Source organism: Hyperolius riggenbachi, chromosome 5, assembly GCF_040937935.1.
Source record: "Hyperolius riggenbachi isolate aHypRig1 chromosome 5, aHypRig1.pri, whole genome shotgun sequence".
NCBI lineage: Eukaryota > Metazoa > Chordata > Amphibia > Anura > Hyperoliidae > Hyperolius > Hyperolius riggenbachi.
This window is the reverse complement of record NC_090650.1, coordinates 48,277,922-48,297,927: the sequence shown is the minus strand read 5'-3', so window position 1 is coordinate 48,297,927 and position 20,006 is coordinate 48,277,922. Positions and strand designations below refer to the sequence as shown.

Here is a 20,006-nt window from a genome sequence, read left to right as displayed (position 1 = left end):
GGCATATACCACATAAAATTGTTAAAACAGGGACAATAGAGCCCTGAAAAAAGCCAAAAACTCAACACCCCAGAGCTTGATCTCTTAGAGGCTGCAGGGTACATCCGGAGCTACTCGTATATGGAACTTAGTTCTGTCAGCTTCACAATTTTGGAAAAAAGCACCTCAGGTTAAACGCCACTTTTAGATTGTAGATGTATTAGCTGAGATAATTATATATCCAGGAGATACATGTATTCAGTTCCTCATGTCTCAAATGGATTCCAGAACTATCCCAACCATGTCTGTGATTATGGATAGCAAGGATTATTTTTCAATTAGACTCAATCGCAGTCGTGTGAGAAAGTCTGTGCCTATTAACTCTGTAGGAGGTATGGACTCAATCGCAGTCCCCGATGACACATAGACAAGTCTCCAAGTGATACTTCATAAAGGCATCAAACTCACAGTGGGTGATATGGAGTGATGAATCGATTCAAACAAGCATGGCAAAGCATAGATATAAACTGCGCAAGTATGATAGAAACTGGCAGCAAATGTCCTCAGCGAAGCAATCATAAGTGGCGATCAATACTGTTAGTACGAAGCTCATGCACAGTAATCAGCTGATATCCACATGCACACTGATTGATTGTAGTTAGTAGCGGGATGCAGCGTTCACAGTTCATAGTTACCATACCGCTGGTGTACAGAGTAGAATTGGAGGTATGTTCCGGATGATCCAATTGGATGGTTAAGGGGTGTGGGATGAGGCATAAGACGCTATTATATCTGACATGTTTCGCCGTCTGACATAACGGCCTCTTCGGAGATTTGCGTCTACATATTGAAAAGCGCCGAACCGCGAGTGTTCAAGGCGTCTCGCCGGGGCCCGCCCACCTCCTTCCTGGAAGCCTCGGCCAATGAATCTTGGCCAGGCATGAGCGCCGGTCTCCGCCCACCGCACACCGCACGTAGCGGCGCATATGGGTGTGCGTGCCATGCGCTCCACAGTGGGACGCAAACAGGAAGCGTCCCACTGACTACAAGGAGAGGAGCGTCACCGCGAGAGACCCAACGGCCAGAAGTCGGCGCTTATGTTTACAGTTTATAATGCTTACCAAACATAGTTAACCTCACAAACTAACAAAAACTCACAATTTAACGGAAATTTTTTTTCAAATTACTTTCATAAATGAACAGAATCCTATTAGTTGAGACAGAAATGTTAATGATAGCAAAGTGGACATGAACCACACTAGACCTCTATATATATCTATTGCACACATAATAGGGCCCTCCAAAGAGATATTGTAAGCTATTCTATACTTCCATATATGTTTGCAAATGTCATATACATGAGCACAACATATATACAGAGGGAAAGTGGATGAGACCAACGAACGGTCAGATCGTTTCCCATTGAATTTGAGTGAGGATAGTCAGGGACTTGGGCCCAAGAGAAGAAGAGCCAGTAAAAAGAAAGAAAGAACTGGATAAAGGTATGAGGGAAGGGGGGAGGGGGGGGGGGAAAGAAAGGAAGGGAAGGAAGGGATAGAGGGTGGGTGGGTTCATGCCTACACTAGAAGAAAGGCACCATAGTGGACCGCATCATTGAGGCCCTTTCCTCTGGTCGCATCGAGGGTGAAGATCCACCTCAACTCCATCTGTAAAAGAACCTTATCTACATTACCTCCTCTTTCGTGTGGATGTGCTCTATCCAAACCTACAAAGCGGACAAAACTGGAGTTCCCTCTGTGTGTCAAGTTGATGTGTCTCGAAATGGGGGACCTAAAGTTGCACCCCCCAATGTCGCCAACATGTTCTTTTTTTTACCTAACTGGCAATTTTCACCAGTGCTCCTCACTTTTATTCGCTAATAACGTTATTACTACTTATCACAACAAAATTATCTATACTTTGTTTTTTTCTTCATCAATTAGGCTTTCTGAGGGTAATACATTTTGCTAAGTATTTTATTATTCTAAATGCATTTTAATGGGAAAAATAAGAAAAAATTTAAAACAATCATTATTTCTCGTTTTTCTGCCATTATAGTTTTAAAATAAAACGTTCTCCTGTGGATAAAACCCACATGTTTTATGTGCCCATTTGCCCCGATTATTAAAATGAAATTTAAATTATGCCCCTATCACAATGTATGGTGACAATATATTATTTGGAAATATAGGTGTTATTTTTCTGTTTTGTTTTTTTTAGTCCGGTGTATAATTACAACCCCCTATGTAGTAGAGTAATAGTAATAGTAATATACCCTCATAAAATATAGATTAAAAAAAAAGAGTCCCTAAGGCAAATATTTATGGTTTTTTTTTAAACTAATTTTTATTTATTTTTTATTTTTTTTGGGGGGATGGGGGTGCTTTGGAAGTATAAGTTATTAATTTTATCAATATTTAATAATGTGTATGTATGTCTGTATGTGTAATTTTACTTTTTGGCCACTAGATGGCGCTGCGAACATGCTCCTGTTTTATAGGAAGTGTTTACTTTTCTTTTTTTGTTTACATTTTACTGCCTCTGACTGCTTCCTGTGTTATGAATAGACATGGCCCCTGTTCGGGGTCAAGTCCATTCATTCCAAGCATTGCAATTGGGTAGAGGAGCGCTCAGTCCTCTTCCCCAATCATGGAACACGGAGTCCTGACGGGTAACGGCAGTGGGCGGGGGCGCGCATGCGTGCACAGCAGCGGTGGGAGCGAGTGACATATTAAAATGTCCTGTTGGTTAATGCAGGACAAACAGGACAGATACATCCAGTTTGAGTTAACTGGTTAAGCAATTCAAGTGGCGTTTACCTGTTCTGCTGCATTCGTTGGACGTGGAAAGTCATCCACTTTGAACTGGCTGCTGTACTGGAGAACAATTCTAAGCACACATTTTTTTGCACTAGTCCAAAACCTGTCAGAGCTGTCGTATTTTTACTGCCTATTGTAAGTGACAGCAAATGAAAGTAAACCTGAGACGAGCTATGCAGTCCAGTAACTTCGCAAGTCGGGGTGCACTGCCCATGCGCTCCCCATCATGTTCCCACCCTCGGAGAGTTCTTCTTATAAATATTTATTTTACATTTTACAATTTTTTGCAGCAGTGGTCCTTTAAATTCAGTAAATTTGCAGACGCAATTTTGCACAAATTAAAAATACAATACAATGCCATTGAGATACATTACATCTGCGGCAGACCTGTTTTCGTAGCTTTGCGAATCGCACATGATTTTAAATTACATGAATATGTACTCTGTAAAGTCCTGCGGGAAATTTCAGTGTTAAACAAATACAGTAGCTCCATGGTAACTTAGATATGTCGGTATTTAAAGAGACTCTGTAACAAAATTTTGAGCCTTATTTCTACTATCCTATAAGTTCCTATACCTGTTCTAATGTGCTCTGGATTACTGCAGCCTTTCCTAGTTGCACAGTGGCTGTATTATCTCTGTTATATGATCTAATCTTCTCTACTCTGTCGGCTCTGTTGGGCTCAGGCAGTCAGGCTGGAATGTCCTGTGCTGCTTGTAATAAGATAAAAGCTATACATACCCTCTCCAGGCCCCCTGCACACTCTGTATGTCTCACACACTGAGCTACTCTCAGCCTATCACTTGCTACGTCTTTTGTTTGTAAACACTGCATAAAAATGGCAATTACAAGCCAGGATTGCAGCAGGGAGTGGCAGAAACAGCACAGAGGGGCCCAGGAGAACATAATTTATAGAATGGTATGCTTTTTATTGTAAGAGTTTTAGAGTACAGATTCTCTTTAAAGGGATGAGGTGGCAACCCTGAGTAGCTCACAAATAATATGACAAAAAAAAGGAAAATATTTCTATTTAGTGCCTGTCAGTGAATTCACAAGTGTTCCTCAGAGCTAGCGGTTGCCCTACACGTGTCAGTGAGGTATCCAAACACAGCCCGGGGCCCATTCCTTACTTCCTTCAGACTTAAGATGCAAACAATGCAGAGAGTTTTTTTGAACGAATTCATCAGAGAGTAGTTCAAGGAAAGTGCTTTCAAGCATGTGCAATTATCTGAAGATCACTTGTAGCACAGAAGACTGTCACTTTCATGTACCATCGGCCTGCTTATTTCATCTCTTTTGTAGCAATGATAAAAAGCATATGTAATTCCTCATGGCCATGTTGTAATCTGAGCACTTGTTCTGTCTGCTGCCTCAGCATAGCCAGTGGGATCCAGTCGAGGGGATGGAGAGAGTGAGCTGCAGATTCATCGAAATGGCATCCAGGTGAATACACGGGGACGAATTTAGCACTAGGCAAACTAGGCATTAGTCTAGAGGCAGCAGTGTGGTGTGAGGAGGCTGACATGGGTTTGCCAAATCCAGGTTGATGAGCTCTGCCATTACATGTAGAGCAGTGTTGTCAAACTCACATATATATAGTGGGTCGAAATTGAGCTCTGGGACCTAGTTGCCTGGTGTCTTATGGCCCCCCTCCAACCCCCATACAGTTTCCTGGTGTCTAAAGGTCCCCACCTTCCACTATACAATTCCCTAGAGTCTAGAGGTCCCCACCTTCCACTGTGAGAAAACGTGGAAAAGCCGCCGCGTGTACTGATAGCAAGGCGGCTGGCTCCGCGTCCAGCGCGGCGGTTTGTACGCAGCAGCATGCGTCTGATAATATGATAGATCGCGGAAAAACCGCCGCATGTACTGCCAGCAAGGCGGCTGTTTCCGCGTCCAACGCGGCGGTTTGCACGCAGCAGCATGCGTCTGGTGTGGCTGGGTCTGTTAGTGCACCTGGATGGAGAACTACGCGCGCGAGCCAGAAGTCAGGACCTTTATGCCAGCAGGAGATGGATCAGCTGATCAGGACGATCAGCTGGACTCCTAATTGGCTGAGTGGCTCGGGCGGGGCGGCAGAGTCCTGCAACTATATATATATATATATAGCATGCTTAGCCAGTTGCTGGTTGTCTGCCATTGAGAACACTTACGTGGAAGCATTCAGACCATAGTCAGATCCTACAGTGTGTTTGAACCAGGAGGACCTGGGAATTCACAATGAGCCAGATTACTTTTGTTCATCATTGTATTGTTATTCAGACTAGTTCCAGGGTGTAGAGACCAAGGACCTCACACCCAGACTAGGGAATTTGTATTATCATTTGTGTTAAACTCCAGACTAGTTCCAGGGTGCTGAGACCACGGACCTCGCACCCAAGACTAGGGAACTGTATTATCATTTGTGTTATACTCCAGACTAGTTCCAGGGTGCTGAGACCACGGACCTCGCACCCAAGACTAGGGAACTGTATTATCATTTGTGTTATACTCCAGACTAGTTCCAGGGTGCTGAGACCACGGACCTCGCACCCAAGACTAGGGAACTGTATTATCATTTGTGTTATACTCCAGACTAGTTCCAGGGTGCTGAGACCACGGACCTCGCACCCAAGACTAGGGAACTGTATTATCATTTGTGTTATACTCCAGACTAGTTCCAGGGTGCTGAGACCACGGACCTCGCACCCAAGACTAGGGAACTGTATTATCATTTGTGTTAGTCTCCAGACCTGCCTGTGACGCCCATCTTCCAGGGGTCACTTGCCATCGGGTCTTCTTGCTATTCAGCCTGGGACTCTGCCTCTTGGATGTCTCAGGCTGCTGCAAGATCTCTGCACTTCCAAAGGGAGGTATTTCTCATACTGCCAAGGACCACCTGCTCCTCGGGTGGTCCTCACTCAAAGTTATTACTGTTGCACCAAACACTCACACTATATAGGTGTCCAGAGGTTAGCAATATATCTGTATTATCTGTGATTCTGCAGATCATCAATAATCAGGTATATATCTGTATTCTTGGTGATACTGCAGATCACCAATAATCAGATTCTCTCTGCGTGCTGACACCGATCGTTACATCCACTATACAGTTCCTTGGTGTCTAGAGGCCCGCACCCTCCCCTATACAGTTCCCTGGTGTCTAGAGTCCCCCATCCTCCCCTATACAGTTCTCTAGTGTTTAGTGCTTCCCCCTTCCCTCCCCCATATGGCTTCCCTGGTGATTGAGGGCTTTAACTCCAATATAGCTTCCCTGATGGTCTACAGTGGGTCAAACATAATGAAAAGTGGGGATACCACGTGAGGGCCAAATTTAATGGCTCTGAGGGCCAGATTTGGCCCGCAGGCCAGAGTTTGACATGTATGATGTAGAGGAAGGAGTGTAGACAGGCAGACAGCAGGGCTGGTCAGGGAATGGAGCAGCCAGCACACTTGCAGTACAGTTCAGGGGGTGAACCCACAATGCGGTCTAGATTTCTGGGCTTGGCAAAGGGCAAATTTTAGGGAGACAGAATTTCTGTACCGATAGGCTCTCAAGGAAAGAGAGAAGTTATGCCATTATGGTGTAATGGTTAAGCGCTCTGCCTCTGACACAGGAGACCAGGGTTCGAATCTCGGCTCTGCCTGTTCAGTAAGCCAGCACCTACAGTGGAGGAAATAATTATTTGACCCCTCACTGATTTTGTAAGTTTGTCCAATGACAAAGAAATGAAAAGTGGCAGATAGCACGTCAAAAGGAAAATCGAAAAAATAACCTTAAATAAAGTATAGCAACTGATTTGCATTTCATTGAGTGAAATAAGTTTTTGAACCCCTACCAATCATTAAGAGTTCTGGCTCCCACAGAGTGGTTAGACACTTCTACGCAATTAGTCACCCTCATTAAGGACACCTGTCTTAACTAGTCACCTGTATAAAAGACACCTGTCCACAGAATCAATCAATCAAGCAGACTCCAAACTCTCCAACATGGGAAAGACCAAACAGCTGTCCAAGGATGTCAGAGACAAAATTGTAGACCTGCACAAGGCTGGAATGGGCTACAAAACCATTAGCAAGAAGCTGGAAGAGAAGGTGACAACTGTTGGTGCGATTGTTCGAAAATGGAAGGAGCACAAAATGACCATCAATCGACCTCGCTCTGGGGCTCCACGCAAGATCTCACCTCGTGGGGTGTCAATGGTTCTGAGAAAGGTGAAAAAGCATCCTAGAACTACACGGGAGGAGTTCGTGAATTACCTCAAATTAGCAGGGACCACAGTCACCAAGAAAACCATTGGAAACACATTACACCGCAATGGATTAAAATCCTGCAGGGCTCACAAGGTCCCCCTGCTCAAGAAGGCACATGTGCAGGCCCGTCTGAAGTTTGCCAATGAACACCTGAATGATTCTGTGAGTGACTGGGAGAAGGTGCTGTGGTCTGATGAGACCAAAATAGAGCTCTTTGGCATTAACTCAACTCGCTGTGTTTGGAGGAAGAAAAATGCTGCCTATGACCCCCAAAACACCGTCCCCACCGTCAAGCATGGGGGTGGAAACATTTTGCTTTGGGGGTGTTTTTCTGCTAAGGGCACAGGACAACTTAATCGCATTAATGGGAAAATGGACGGAGCCATGTATCGTGAAATCCTGAACGACAACCTCCTTCCCTCTGCCAGGAAACTGAAAATGGGTAGTGGATGGGTGTTCCAGCACGACAATGACCCAAAACATACAGCAAAGGCAACAAAGGAGTGGCTCAAGAAGAAGCACATTAAGGTCATGGAGTGGCCTAGTCATTCTCCGGACCTTAATCCAATAGAAAACCTATGGAGGGAGCTCAAGCTCAGAGTTGCACAGAGACAGCCTCGAAACCTTAGGGATTTAGAGATGATCTGCAAAGAGGAGTGGACCAACATTCCTCCTAAAATGTGTGCAAACTTGGTCATCAATTACAAGAAACGTTTGACCTCTGTGCTTGCAAACAAGGGTTTTTCCACTAAGTATTAAGTCTTTTATTGTTAGAGGGTTCAAAAACGTATTTCACTCAATGAAATGCAAATCAGTTGCTATCTTTTATTTAAGGTTATTTTTTCGATTTTCCTTTTGATGTGCTATCTGCCACTGTTAAAATAAACCTACCATTGAAATTATACTGTTCTGAGACTTTTCATTTCTTTGTCATTGGACAAACTTACAAAATCAGTGAGGGGTCAAATAATTATTTCCTCCACTGTATTCAGTAGGAGACCTTAGGCAAGTCTCCCTAACACTGCTACTGGCTATAGAGCGCGTCCTAGTGGCTGCAGCTCTGGCGCTTTGAGTCCGTCAGGAGAAAAGCGCGATATAAATGTTATTTGTCTTGTCTTGTCTTGTCACTTACTGAAGTCACTCATATACCAATGGAACATTGACATTTTCTTCCACCAGCTCTCTCCCTATCTGCCCTCTCTCCCCAGTCTTTATGGAAGTTTTCTCCTAGGAGATATGTCCCATATACAATTCACTTTTTCTCCAGAGTTTTCTTCTAGGAGATAATCTTTCATCTTCTCTTTAAAATAACTTTTCAGCAGTCTGCAATTAAAAAAGTACCAAAAAATAGGTGAAAAAGTAATCAAATTATACTGAGTAAAAACATTATACTTTTCGGTGGCGTAAAAGACATTTTATTGAAAGCATTTTATTGATAAGGAGCCTGATGCAGTACAGCTATTGTGCGAAGAAAGCGCACGGCAATTTTACTATTACTAGTTCAGGGAGGGCACAGGCCATTAAACCTTAGGGCCATGTGGGTTACCGGATTAACGCGCGTTGCTATGGTAATGTGCAGCATAAAGTTTGTGACGCTAAAGAGTTAATGACCAGTGCTCCCCTGCACTAGTAACAGTAAAATTACAGACTTTACCGGACTTCACTGCATCAGGCCCAAGGTGTAAAAATATCATCTAGGAGAAAACTTAGGAGGAAAAGGGCCCAATTCAATTCTATTTTTTTCTTAAGTTTTCTCCTAGGTGATATTCTCACATTTTATCAAAAATGCCTTTAAAGAGAATCGGTAACAAAGAAAACCTTCCCCTGGAGGATACTTATCTCGAGAGGGGGAGGCCTCTGGATCCTAATCAAGCTTCAACCATCCTCCTAAGCCTCGGCGATCCAGTGCTGGCACCCCCAAACAGGACACATGTCAGTATTTACCATCTCCACTCCTGCGCCTGTGCAGTAGAGCAGACCTGATCAGGCTCAGCTATTTCCACTGGAGCACATGGGAAAGCTTCTATTGTGCCTGCACAGATGGTAAATAATATTGCTGCACATTACTGCGTCTGTGCTGACGCCAACAAGGTTGTTGACGGAGATTTCAGGGGCTGCCAGCGCTGGAACCCTGAGACTGAGGAGGACAGGGGAAGCCTCCCAAGGTAAGTACTCCCTGTGGGAAATTATTTTTGTTACATATTCCCTTTAAAGCCACCAGCAGTGGTGCTCATCAGGAGCTCATGATCACGGGTAACTTGTGATCACGAGCTGTTTTTTGCGTTCACAAGGTTGTAATTAGCATTAGTAATCGGCTCACGATCACTAATGCACTCGTTACCCGACTCGTGATCACGAGTTACTCGGGGTCACGACTCACGAGTCGGTATTCATGTTTAAAAACCTGCCGACTTTAGGGGTTAATAGCAAAGCTTACATGCTAGAAACTGCAAATTTGCCAAATAGAAGAACAAGGGGAACAAGAGTAATTTTTTTTTCTTTCAAAAAGACCTTGTAGTTTTTGAGAAAATCGATTTTGAAGTTTCAAAGGAAAAAAATTATACATTTATATGCAGTAAATGACAGTTAGGGATCATTAACATTGCGTTCCGCTCGCATTAGCGTTCGCGTTGGGGTTTTTTTGTTGCAATTTTTTTTTCAATTCCCAGTGCTTGGATGGGCATTGCGGTTTTGTGAAAAGCGTTTTTCTAAGAGCATTTCCCGAGCGTTTTTTTTAATTCACTCCCTGACGCAAGTCAGGAAGTGAACTCTTTGACCCAGAAAAGAATAAATACAATGTATTTATTCTTTAAAACCGCAAACACTATCACCCCACAAAGCGATTTTATGAGCGTTTAGCGCTCTTCCTATACTTCTTACTATACCTTCCATTGAGGTGAAATGGTACAGGCACCGCTTTGCCGACCACAAAGCAGGCGCAAAGTGCTGATATGAACCTTCTCATAGACCGTCATTGCACAAATGTTTTGGGGGAGATTTTAAAAATCGCCGCGGCTTGAAAAAAGTCCGAAAACGTCTCTAGTGTGAACAAGCCCTAACTGTCAATTACCGCATTTAAATGCATACTTTTTTCCTTTGAAATTTTAAAATCGATTTTCTCAAAAACTATGTCTTTTTGAAAAAAAAATATTCTTGTTCCCACCGTTCTTCCTAACATATCTAGCAAATTTGTTGTTTAACTGCTTAAAGTCGGAGGGTTTATAATCACAAACCACGACTCATGATTCGTGATTACATGCAGTTATTCGACTCAAAACTGCACTAGAGTCAGATATCCGTTTCTATTCTGATCGTGATCACGAGTTAATCTGTAAGTGGGCGGAGTCAAATTCGTGATCACTCTATTACGTGATTGGGGGGTATCCCAGCACCTCTGGCCACCAGCAAGCAAGAAACTCCACAGAGTAATTTTGACAGTGCTTTTCCACCTACTTTTTGGTACTTTTTTAATTGCAAAGCGCTGAAAAGTTTTCTCCAAGGAGAAAACCTAGGAGGAAAAGTGAATTGGATCAGGCCCAAAGTGAATGGAATAAGGGCCAGAGAGAGATTGGAAAGAAAAACATGGTGACTAGAAGTGTACAGAGAGGTGTGCCACGTATCTTACAGATACCTCTCTATCTCTTTGCCACCTCGGTCTGGACCATCCATCCATGAGAGCTCTGAAATGTTGCAGCTACACAAGCCTGGTCCTCTCTCGACTCTCTTTTCTGTCACTGCAGAGAGACTATTATGGAATTTGTTTCTGCCCTTCTCCAGCTACCATTGTTTTGCATTTCTTTTATCCCCATCTTGGCTAGACCTTGTGGTCTTCCCCTCCTCCTTGTCGGGTCTCTCTTTTATTATTCTTTCAGGCAAGATTCCTTTATCTATTCTTACAATATGTCTTAGCCATCTAATGGGCTAAGCTTTTTTATATCTAACAATGTTTTGACCTTCTATTATCTCTTCTAGTTCATTATACCTTAAAGTGAACCTGAACCCAGTAAAATAAACACATGATGTACCTGCAAATGAATATTACATTCTTACATCGCCGTCCATACCTCTGAGGGCTGGAACCCACTAGAGCGATTTTTTGACCGTTTAGGGAGCGTAAGAAATCACTAGCGATTTCCCTAAACGTTCTGCCAATGTAAATGGATGGTGCAAATTCCACAGAAGCGATTGCGATTAGTAAAATCGCAAACGCAGGACATGCAGCATTTTGTTAGCGTTTGCGCTTCAATGTAAAGTATATAATCGCTGGCGTAATCGCTCATCAAAACTTGCATGGAGCGATTTTGCTAGCGTTTTAAAGTTACTGCACACTGTAACAAAATTAAAAATAATTGAAAGGACCAATCAGACTTTAAAACGCTAATCGCTACACAACCGCTGGCAAATTAATTACTCTTTCTAAAATCGCTCCCTAAAACGCTCATGAAATCGCTTACAAACTGCTCATACAAAACGCTAGCGATTGCGATTAGCGATAGCGTTTTGTAGTGGGTTCCAGGCCTCAGAAGCTCTTCAAACGATTCCTTCCAGTTCTGACAAGATCTTGTCAGACTTGCTTCTCCAGATGCTAAAAGCCTCAGGCCCCTTTCCCACTATATAATTTACTGTCAGTTATAACTGAAAGGACAACTGATGTGCAAGGAAAATTTCAAGTTTCCCTGTAGCTATTACTGGTTAAAGGAGTGCTGACCTGGAGGCTGTTACAAGGTTATCACCATTTTTAAAATAAAGGACAGAGAATTCCATTGATCACATTGGACAAACAGGACACGGGGAGAGAGAAAGAGATTGATAAGCAGACTACGCAGGAGGTATGTGTGATGTGTGTATGTTTATTTTGACTTTTATTTTTCTGTTCCGGTTTGCTTTATAGATGGCCACACCGTATACAATTTTTAAATTTCTTACCAATTTAAGAATTACAAGCAGTATTTCCTATTGATTGTAACATTTGAAAAATCTGACCAAATTATAATTAAGACATTGGTAATATGATCAGGGCCGGTTCAAGTAACAATTGGGCCCTAGTGCAAAGTTAGCCTGAGGGGCCCTCCAACAAACACCCTGACTAATAAGGTCATTAGGGGCCCTTTGTTCCAGCCAAATTTCCCTCCTGCACCCTTGAGCTGGCTTCTGACCCTCCCCCAATCCCATCCCAACTTAACTATGCTCCCTGGGGCCCTGCACATGTCAGTGTAGTGTCTCAAAAGCCCGCCAGCACAGGTGAGACGCTACTCTGCCAAAGACTCTGCAGAGTCCCTGGGGAGCAGCAGTTAAGATGGGGGGAGGGACACCTTGGGGGCCCCTACAGGCTCTGGGGCCCTGGGCAATTGCCCCTTTTGCCTCTATGGTAGCACCGGCCCTGAATATGATCTGTATCATGAATCAAATATGTGGGCTTAAAGGAAACCCAAGGTGAGAGGGATATGTAGGCTGCCATATTTATTTCCTCGTAAACAATGCCAGTTGCCTGGCAGCCCTGTTGATCTTTTGGCATAAGCAGTGTCTAAGTCAAAACCCTGGAACAAGCATATGGCTAATCCAGTAAAATCTTAGTCAGCTGAGTCAGAAAACCTGATCTGCTGCATGCTTGTTCAGGGTCTATGGTTAAAAGTATTAGGAACACTAGATCAGGAGGACTGCCAGGCCACTGGTATTGTTTTAAAAGGAAATAAATATGACAGCCTCCATATCCCTCTCACTTCAGGTTCCCTTTAAATGCAGCACAAGTTCTGGATGGACGACAATTTTGGTAGTTTGCAAGTTGCCACAGATGTGGTATTATACAGAGGAAGAGGAGCGAGGACTCGGACCTCACCTCTCAGCATCACTCATATTTGTCACACTAGTGGTCTGATAGAGGGATTACCCTTATGTTATCTCGGGATGAGTGAGCAAAAATTCAAGAGTGGTCTAGCAGTGAATCTGCCACAATCGATACAATAAAATAATCCAATTTTAGGGCAATTGGATCAAAATGATTCAAAATCATTTTGATCCAATTGCCCTAAAATTGGATTCTTTTATTGTTGTACAGAAAAACTGAAAGCTTTTTCCAGTGCCGCCATAGGGGCCCAATGTAATTATTGGCAAGGAGGGGAAATTTCCCATGGGGTCCATTGCAATCAAGGAAATTTGAGCACCTGCTATGGGCCCTATGGCGGAGCCCAAACTTCTCCCACTCGCGGATGCCCAAATTTCCTGCCTGATTACATAACCTGAGTAAAGAGGTCTGACAGATTCCTGTGGCAGCTTTTAGGGATTGAAGGGGATTGAAGAGTGATAACCAGGGCTCTGGAGTCGGTACAATAACCCTCCGACTCCTCAGTTTATGAAACTACTGACTCCGACTCCATCTCTGACTACAGGTACCCAAAATGGCTCAGACTCCAACTCCTCAGTCAAATACTTACTAGGGCTGTGGATTTGGTACAAGAATCATACGACTCCAATTCCAGACTCTGACTCCAACTACAGGTACCCAAAATTGCCCCGACTCCTCGACTCCAACTCCACAGCCTTGGAGATAGTGGAAGTGAGAAGAAGTCACTGGCCAGAGCTGGCACAAGGTCCTCCAGCACCCAAGGCTGAGACACCAAAGTGCATCCTTCTATCCCTTTCTCCCCAGCCGTAACACACTGATTGCTGTTAGACTAAGAGGCACCTCATGGCCCCCAATCCCCTCTGGCTTGCCAGTTATCTGGCTTGCAGTCACTGCCATGACTCCTCTTTTCTTATTTCTCTCTGCATCAAATATAATAGGAGAATGATAGCTGAGTGAGTTCTGCACCTCCTTCTACACTGCGGCCTGAGGCTGGAGCCTCTCTCGCCCCGGCCCTGTCACTGGCAGAGCAGAAGCTGTGCCTGGAACACCATCCAGAGATTAACAGAGAAATGAGCGGCACAGAGCTCTGCAGGTTTCACTCAGGAGAAGTTTGACCTTTCTTCTCGGCATAATTGTAGAAGTTATCATTCTTCCAGCAGAACTTGCTCTCCCAGAAGGACTGAAGAGGGAGCAGTAAAATCACAATTATGTGCGAAGGAAGGAAGGTCTCCCAGTCAAAGTAAAATGTGAAACGTGGGTACAAATTACTTCTTTTGTATTCAGCTTTAGCCGGGTTCCTCTCATCACAGCTGTAATTTGTGAAGGCCCATGAGAACATCTGCAAGTTCATTCTCCTTCCACTGGCGGGAGTTTTTTTGTTTTTTTTTTCCAGAATACAATGAAGGCAACAAATTAGCACATGTCTCCAGCTGCAAACATTGATAAAGTTATAAAGCCTTGTATTTTACTGTATGTATTTCTCACGTCGTTCTGTAATTATCTTTCTATGGTACCCAAAGGTGAGAGGCCTGAAGACTCATTCAGCTGAGTTTTTGGGAGTTATAATTTAAAAATGAATTAAAGGAGAATTCTGTGATGTTCCATTGAATTGTGAATGGAAAAAGAACAACATTTTTAATTCATACCTTTTTAAAATGTTTTGTCCTTTAGAAGTTATTATCTGTAAAAGTTTGTAATATTCCCCAAATTGTTAGTTTTAGTCACAGTTGTCTGACTGACTCACCACCACATAATCAGATCTTCTGAATTGCCTGACTGGCAGCCAGTAGCAATGAGATGGGCGGGCTATAGAGGCAGGGCCGGTGCTTCCATAGAGGTAAAAGGGCAATTGCCCCAGGGCCCCAGACCCTGTGGGGGCCCTCAAGGTGCCCCTCCAGCTATGGTAACCCATGACAGTGGCTGGAAGGGAGGGTTGACAGGGCCCCCAAGTTACTTTTGCCCCAGGGCCCCATTGTTGCTAGAACCGGCCCTGTATAGGGGTGTAGCAATAGTGGGACAAGGCCAAGTACGTATAGCGCAGCTGCTGCATGGGCTGAGGATGTTCTAATAGCAAAAATATTGGTAATTTAAATTACCAATATGTTGCCCTAGCCCAAACAAGCCCTTGATGCCTAAAAAGACCCCCCCCCCCCCCCCCACACACACACACACGTACCTTATGCCTAAAATGACCTCCACTTCACTCTTAAACCTAATCCACTCTCCTAGACCCCTAAAAAAATACCTAAGGGCCTTTCTCCACTACAAACACAAGGTACATTAACCCCCTTGGCGGTACGCAGTTCCTGAGGCTGCGTCCGCCAGGAGGTTTTTTGCCCCCCAATTTTTTTGAAAACGCTTTAGCTAGCATTTCGCTAGCTAAGTGTATGTACAAGGTTGCTCCGGTCCCCCCCATGCCAGCCGATCCCCGCCGGCTATACGTACCTCACCACGATCCCACGAAGAGTGCAGTTTCCCGATCGGCTTCTGGCGTTGCTATGGCGACGATCGGAGATGACGTCATGACGTCATCGACATCATGACGTCAGCCGCAATCCCGATCGCCGTCATCGCGAAGCCTGGAGCCGATTGGGCGGCTGCGCCGGCGTGGGAACGCTGGGGGTACGTATCCCGGAAGTAATTGCGGGCGATTGCGGGGGACCGGAGCAACTTTGTGCATACGCTTAGCTAGCGAACTGCTAGCTAAAGCGTATTGCACCAGTTTAAAAAAAAAAAAGTCCTGGGGCCATGTGATCCTCCGCGGCGGCTACCCCGTGTGTAGTACCGGGGTTACCGCTAAGGAGGTTAAACTAATGGAAACTGCAGCAGCAATTTACATTAGTGCGACCTGATTGCGATGCGATTTTGGTCCAAGCGCAATTGTCATCCTGCTGCATTTTGGATGCGATTGAGCTCTACTATACTGAGTAATGTAGCTCAATCGCAATCGCATGGTGGAAATTGAAACGTGATTGCGATTGCGATTGGGATCGCGATCGCAGTTCATAGTGAAAAAGAGCCCTAATGCCTGAACCATATCCCCCCTCCTAGTGCCTAAAACGAACCCCCCACCCCCACCACTTAATGGCTTAAACGAATCCCTTCTTCTAATGCCTGAACCTAACCTCCCCCTCCATCGCATGCTATTTGTAGCCGACTCTACTACAAACCTATATAGTATCAGATCAGCTGCTTAAAGGAAACGGGCAAGAACCCGCAGGACACATCATTTATTTATGTTCAAATAAAAACAAAGTCATTTGTTCCTGAGGTTGAAATATATGATCACCCCAAATGTACCAGCTTGCACTTCCTCTAATGGCTGAAAGGTGGCAGTATACCTGCATACTGCAAAGGGAAGCTGAAACGAGAGGAATATGGAAGCTGCCATCTTCATTCTCTCATAAACAATGCCAGTTGCCTGACTTCTGTGCTGGTAAAGGATTATTACTTTAAAGTGAACCTAAACCGATCAAAGGAAAAAGAGTCTCACTTACCTGGGGATTCCACCAGGAGCCGTCCTGTGCCCGCGCCGATCCTCGGCAATCCTCCACTCTCCTACCACAGCTAAGTTTTGTTTTTCACTGACTAGGAGTCAGTGGGCCACTGCGCCTGCGCGGCCCTCTCCACGCGTAGCTTCGCTCGCATTCCCGTCCGCAATATCGTCCTGCGCATGCACAGAACGGCTGCGGGGGTGGGGCTGGTCGAAGCCCCAGGTAGGTAAAACTTTTTTTTTGATCGGTTTAGGTTCACTTTCAAGAAAACCTGCAATGACAAAAAGTTCCCCTGGATGGTACTCACCTCGGTAGGGGGAAGCCTCCAGATCCGATCGAGGCTCCCCCCTTCCTCTTGTGTCACAAGGCGGTCTTCCTCTGGCCCTCCGAACAGCAGGGATGTAAATATTTACCTTCCCGGCTCCAGAGCAGGCGCAGTATCGGCTCTCCGCTCGGAGATAGGTGGAAATAGCCGATCACTGTCAGTCCGCTCTACTGCGCAGGTGCTAGTCTCCTGTGCCTGCCTAGTAGAGCGGACCCGGCAGAGATTGGCTATTTTCGCCTATCTCTGTGCTGAGAGCCGCAACAGCACCCCCACTGGAGCCAGGGAAGGTAAATATAGCAAGCCTTGTCTGGCTTGTCGAGCGTGGATAGGAGGAGTGGGGGAGCCCGCGCTGGATTGCCTGCAGCTACAGCGGAGGGGGAAGCCTCATTGGGACCCTGAGGCTTCCCCCTACTCAGGTGAGAACCCCCCAGGGGAACTTTTTTTTTGTTACAGAGTTTCTTTAAGTCCCTGGCCCTGAATGAGTATACAGATCCGATGCTCTGACGGTGGTCTGACTGCTCTGGCTGCATGCTTGTTGCAGAATCAGAATCATTGGGCAGGTAGGGAATTTTTCTGTCTAACAGCCTAGAGTGCCACATTGGGGGAGGTAGGTGGGTTGCAGACCTTGAAAAGGGGGGGGGGGGGGGGGGGTTGGGGGGGGTAGTTGTCTGAAATTCATCAGGAATTCTTCCTGGGGAAGGAATGTATCCCTGTCCATGGTGGTTCTGATGGGGATGGTTCTGTAGCAGTGGCCCAATGGGAGGGGCTTGAAGAAGTGACTGCCCGGGTTGGAGGTGTCGTGTGAAATCCTGGAGGCCCTCGTCTTCATTCTATAAGTGTGGGTGAGTTCTAGTGGTGGCAGGGAAGATTCGATGATCTTTTCCACTGCAGGCTCAAAAGCAACTAAAGCCAAACGCTCAGAGTGACAGCCAGGCAACTGGCAGGATTAAAAAATACGTAAACATTGGTTTGTAAAGTATAACTTTTCTTTATTTCTTCAGGTTTAGAATAGAACAATCAGTTCCAGTTTCGGTCCATAAATTCATTCAAAGACCATGGTTTCTGCTCCAAGATGCAAATCCTATTCTTTTTTGCCTAACGCACGTTTCACAGCTCTTAGGTCTCTAACGCACGTTTCCCAGCTTTCAGACATCTTCACTTCGCAATACCAGAAGATGCCCCGGGACAGGTCTAGCTCAGCAGAGATGATGAAACAGAGCAGATTTCCTGTGAAGGGGACAGAACTATGAACATGCACGTAAATGTGAAAGCTACGTGCCAAATGATGCTAACATAAACACAGATTATAATAGGAACTCCAAATATACCATATATTCTCGGGGAAAGTACGGCATTCTTTCCACTTCTAGCAAGCAAGAAATAAAAAAAAAATTCTTCCTGTCCCTTGACATGTCCTTAAAGAGAATCTGTACTGTAAAATTCTTATAATAAAAAGCATACCATTCTATTTATTATGTTCTCATGGGCCTCTCTGTGCTGTTTCTGCCACTCCCTGCTGCAATTCTGGCTTGTAATTGCCAATTTTATGCAGCGTTTACAAGCAAAAGACATAGCAAGTGATAGGCTGAGAGTAGCTCAGTGTGTGAGTCATACAGAGTGTGCAGGGGGCCTGGAGAGGGTGTGTATAGCTTCTATCCAATTACAAGCAGCACAGCACATTCCAGCCTGACTGCCTGAGCCCGACAGAGGAGAGAAGATTAGATCATATAACAGAGATAATACAGCCACTGTGCAATTAGGAAAGGCTGCAGTAAGACAGAACACATTAGAACAGCTATAGGAACTTATAGGATAGAAGAAATAAGGCTCAACATTTTGTTACAGAGTCTCTTTAATCTACTGCAGCACCTTTTAGTTTTAATAAAGCTGCTATATACATATACGCAGGGGTGTAACTAGGGGGAGCAGTCCCTGAGACTGCAGGGGTCCCAGAGGTGTGGAGGCCCCCAACTACTAATCTCCCCTCCCTCCAATACTCCCTCAAAGTTTTGCTGGGGGCCTCCATGATTTGTAGTTACACCCCTGCATATTCTGGTGCTATCAGAGCAATATTATATGCTGTTATTTGGCAAATTGGCATGAACCTAAAAGAATGGCCTAATCACACTGCATCATTAGTATTCCGACATAGGACTGCACTGCAGTAGTCATGGTAATGCTGGGGACCTGAATAGTTTAGTGTGATAAGGTTTTGTGTGCTGCTTTCTGGCTGTTCCTTTTTTTGTATTTCAGGTTACTATTGTCCTCACCTGCCAAAAGATGCTGTTGCTGGGAGACACAGAAGGAGGAGGAGCTATGGTGGAAGCCAAGAAGTGGTATAGTTACCTGTGATTGGGTGATCCAATTTTCCCCCCAGAAGTAGTCCTCCAATCACAATGAATCTAAAGGCTCATACACACGTCAGATAAAAGTCTTTGGAAAATGAAAGATCACAGACCAATTTTACCCCCTTCCATGTAGTATGAGAGCCATACTCTACACAGTCTATTCTATTGAGCTGAACTCCCCATCAGATAGAAATCTTTGCAAGATGCTGCACACAAAGATGCTGTACACATGCAAGAGATCAGTATCTGCAAAAGATCCATCCCTGCAAAAGATCCATTCCTGCAAAACACATTCATAGTCTATGACATCTGCAGATCTCGTACACACCTTGTTTAACTGACATTCATCTGCAGATCAGACAATTATCTGCCGATCTGAAGATCCAACCTGGTGAATCTGATCTACAGATAATTGTCCGTTAAACAAGGTGTGTATGAGAACTGCAGATATCATAAACTATGAATGTGTTTTGCAGGAATGGATCTTTTGCAGGGACAGATCTTTTGCAGATACTGATCTGTTGCATGTGTACAGCATCTTTGTGTGCAGCATCTTGCAAAGATTTCTGTCTGATGGGGAGCTCAGCTCCATAGAATAGACTGTGTAGAGTATGGCTCTCATACTACATGAAAGGGGGTAAAATTGGTCTGTGATCTTTCATTTTCCAAAGACTTTTATCTGACGTGTGTACCCACCTTTAGTTACCTCTCACATCTACACAGGGGCACAGAGTACTGAACTTTGGAGCAGGTCCCTCCCTAATTTTTATTATTATTATTTATTTAATTTTCCTGTTCACTCATTTCATAGCGCTATGTCATACTCCTACTAAGGTCTCTTGCTAAAGTGGGAGGACAGTGTTGTTTAATGTCTCCCACTGAATTGTGAGGACCCTGACTGTGAATGTTATGGTGGTAACTTATGGTGGTTGCTTGAGTCATGTGACCAAGCACTTGGCGTAAAGT

The 20,006-nt window shown here is 44.6% G+C and overlaps 1 long non-coding RNA gene across 1 annotated transcript; it reads right to left on the bottom strand.

Moving 5' to 3' along the window:
• Nucleotides 1-17,660: 17,660 nt before the first annotated feature.
• Nucleotides 17,661-19,012, bottom strand: LOC137519600 (uncharacterized). The gene is made up of 2 exons (XR_011021028.1): nt 18,963-19,012; nt 17,661-17,919 (listed from the first exon to the last, which is right to left on the bottom strand). It is a non-coding gene; the product is annotated as an uncharacterized lncRNA (long non-coding RNA).
• Nucleotides 19,013-20,006: the final 994 nt, after the last annotated feature.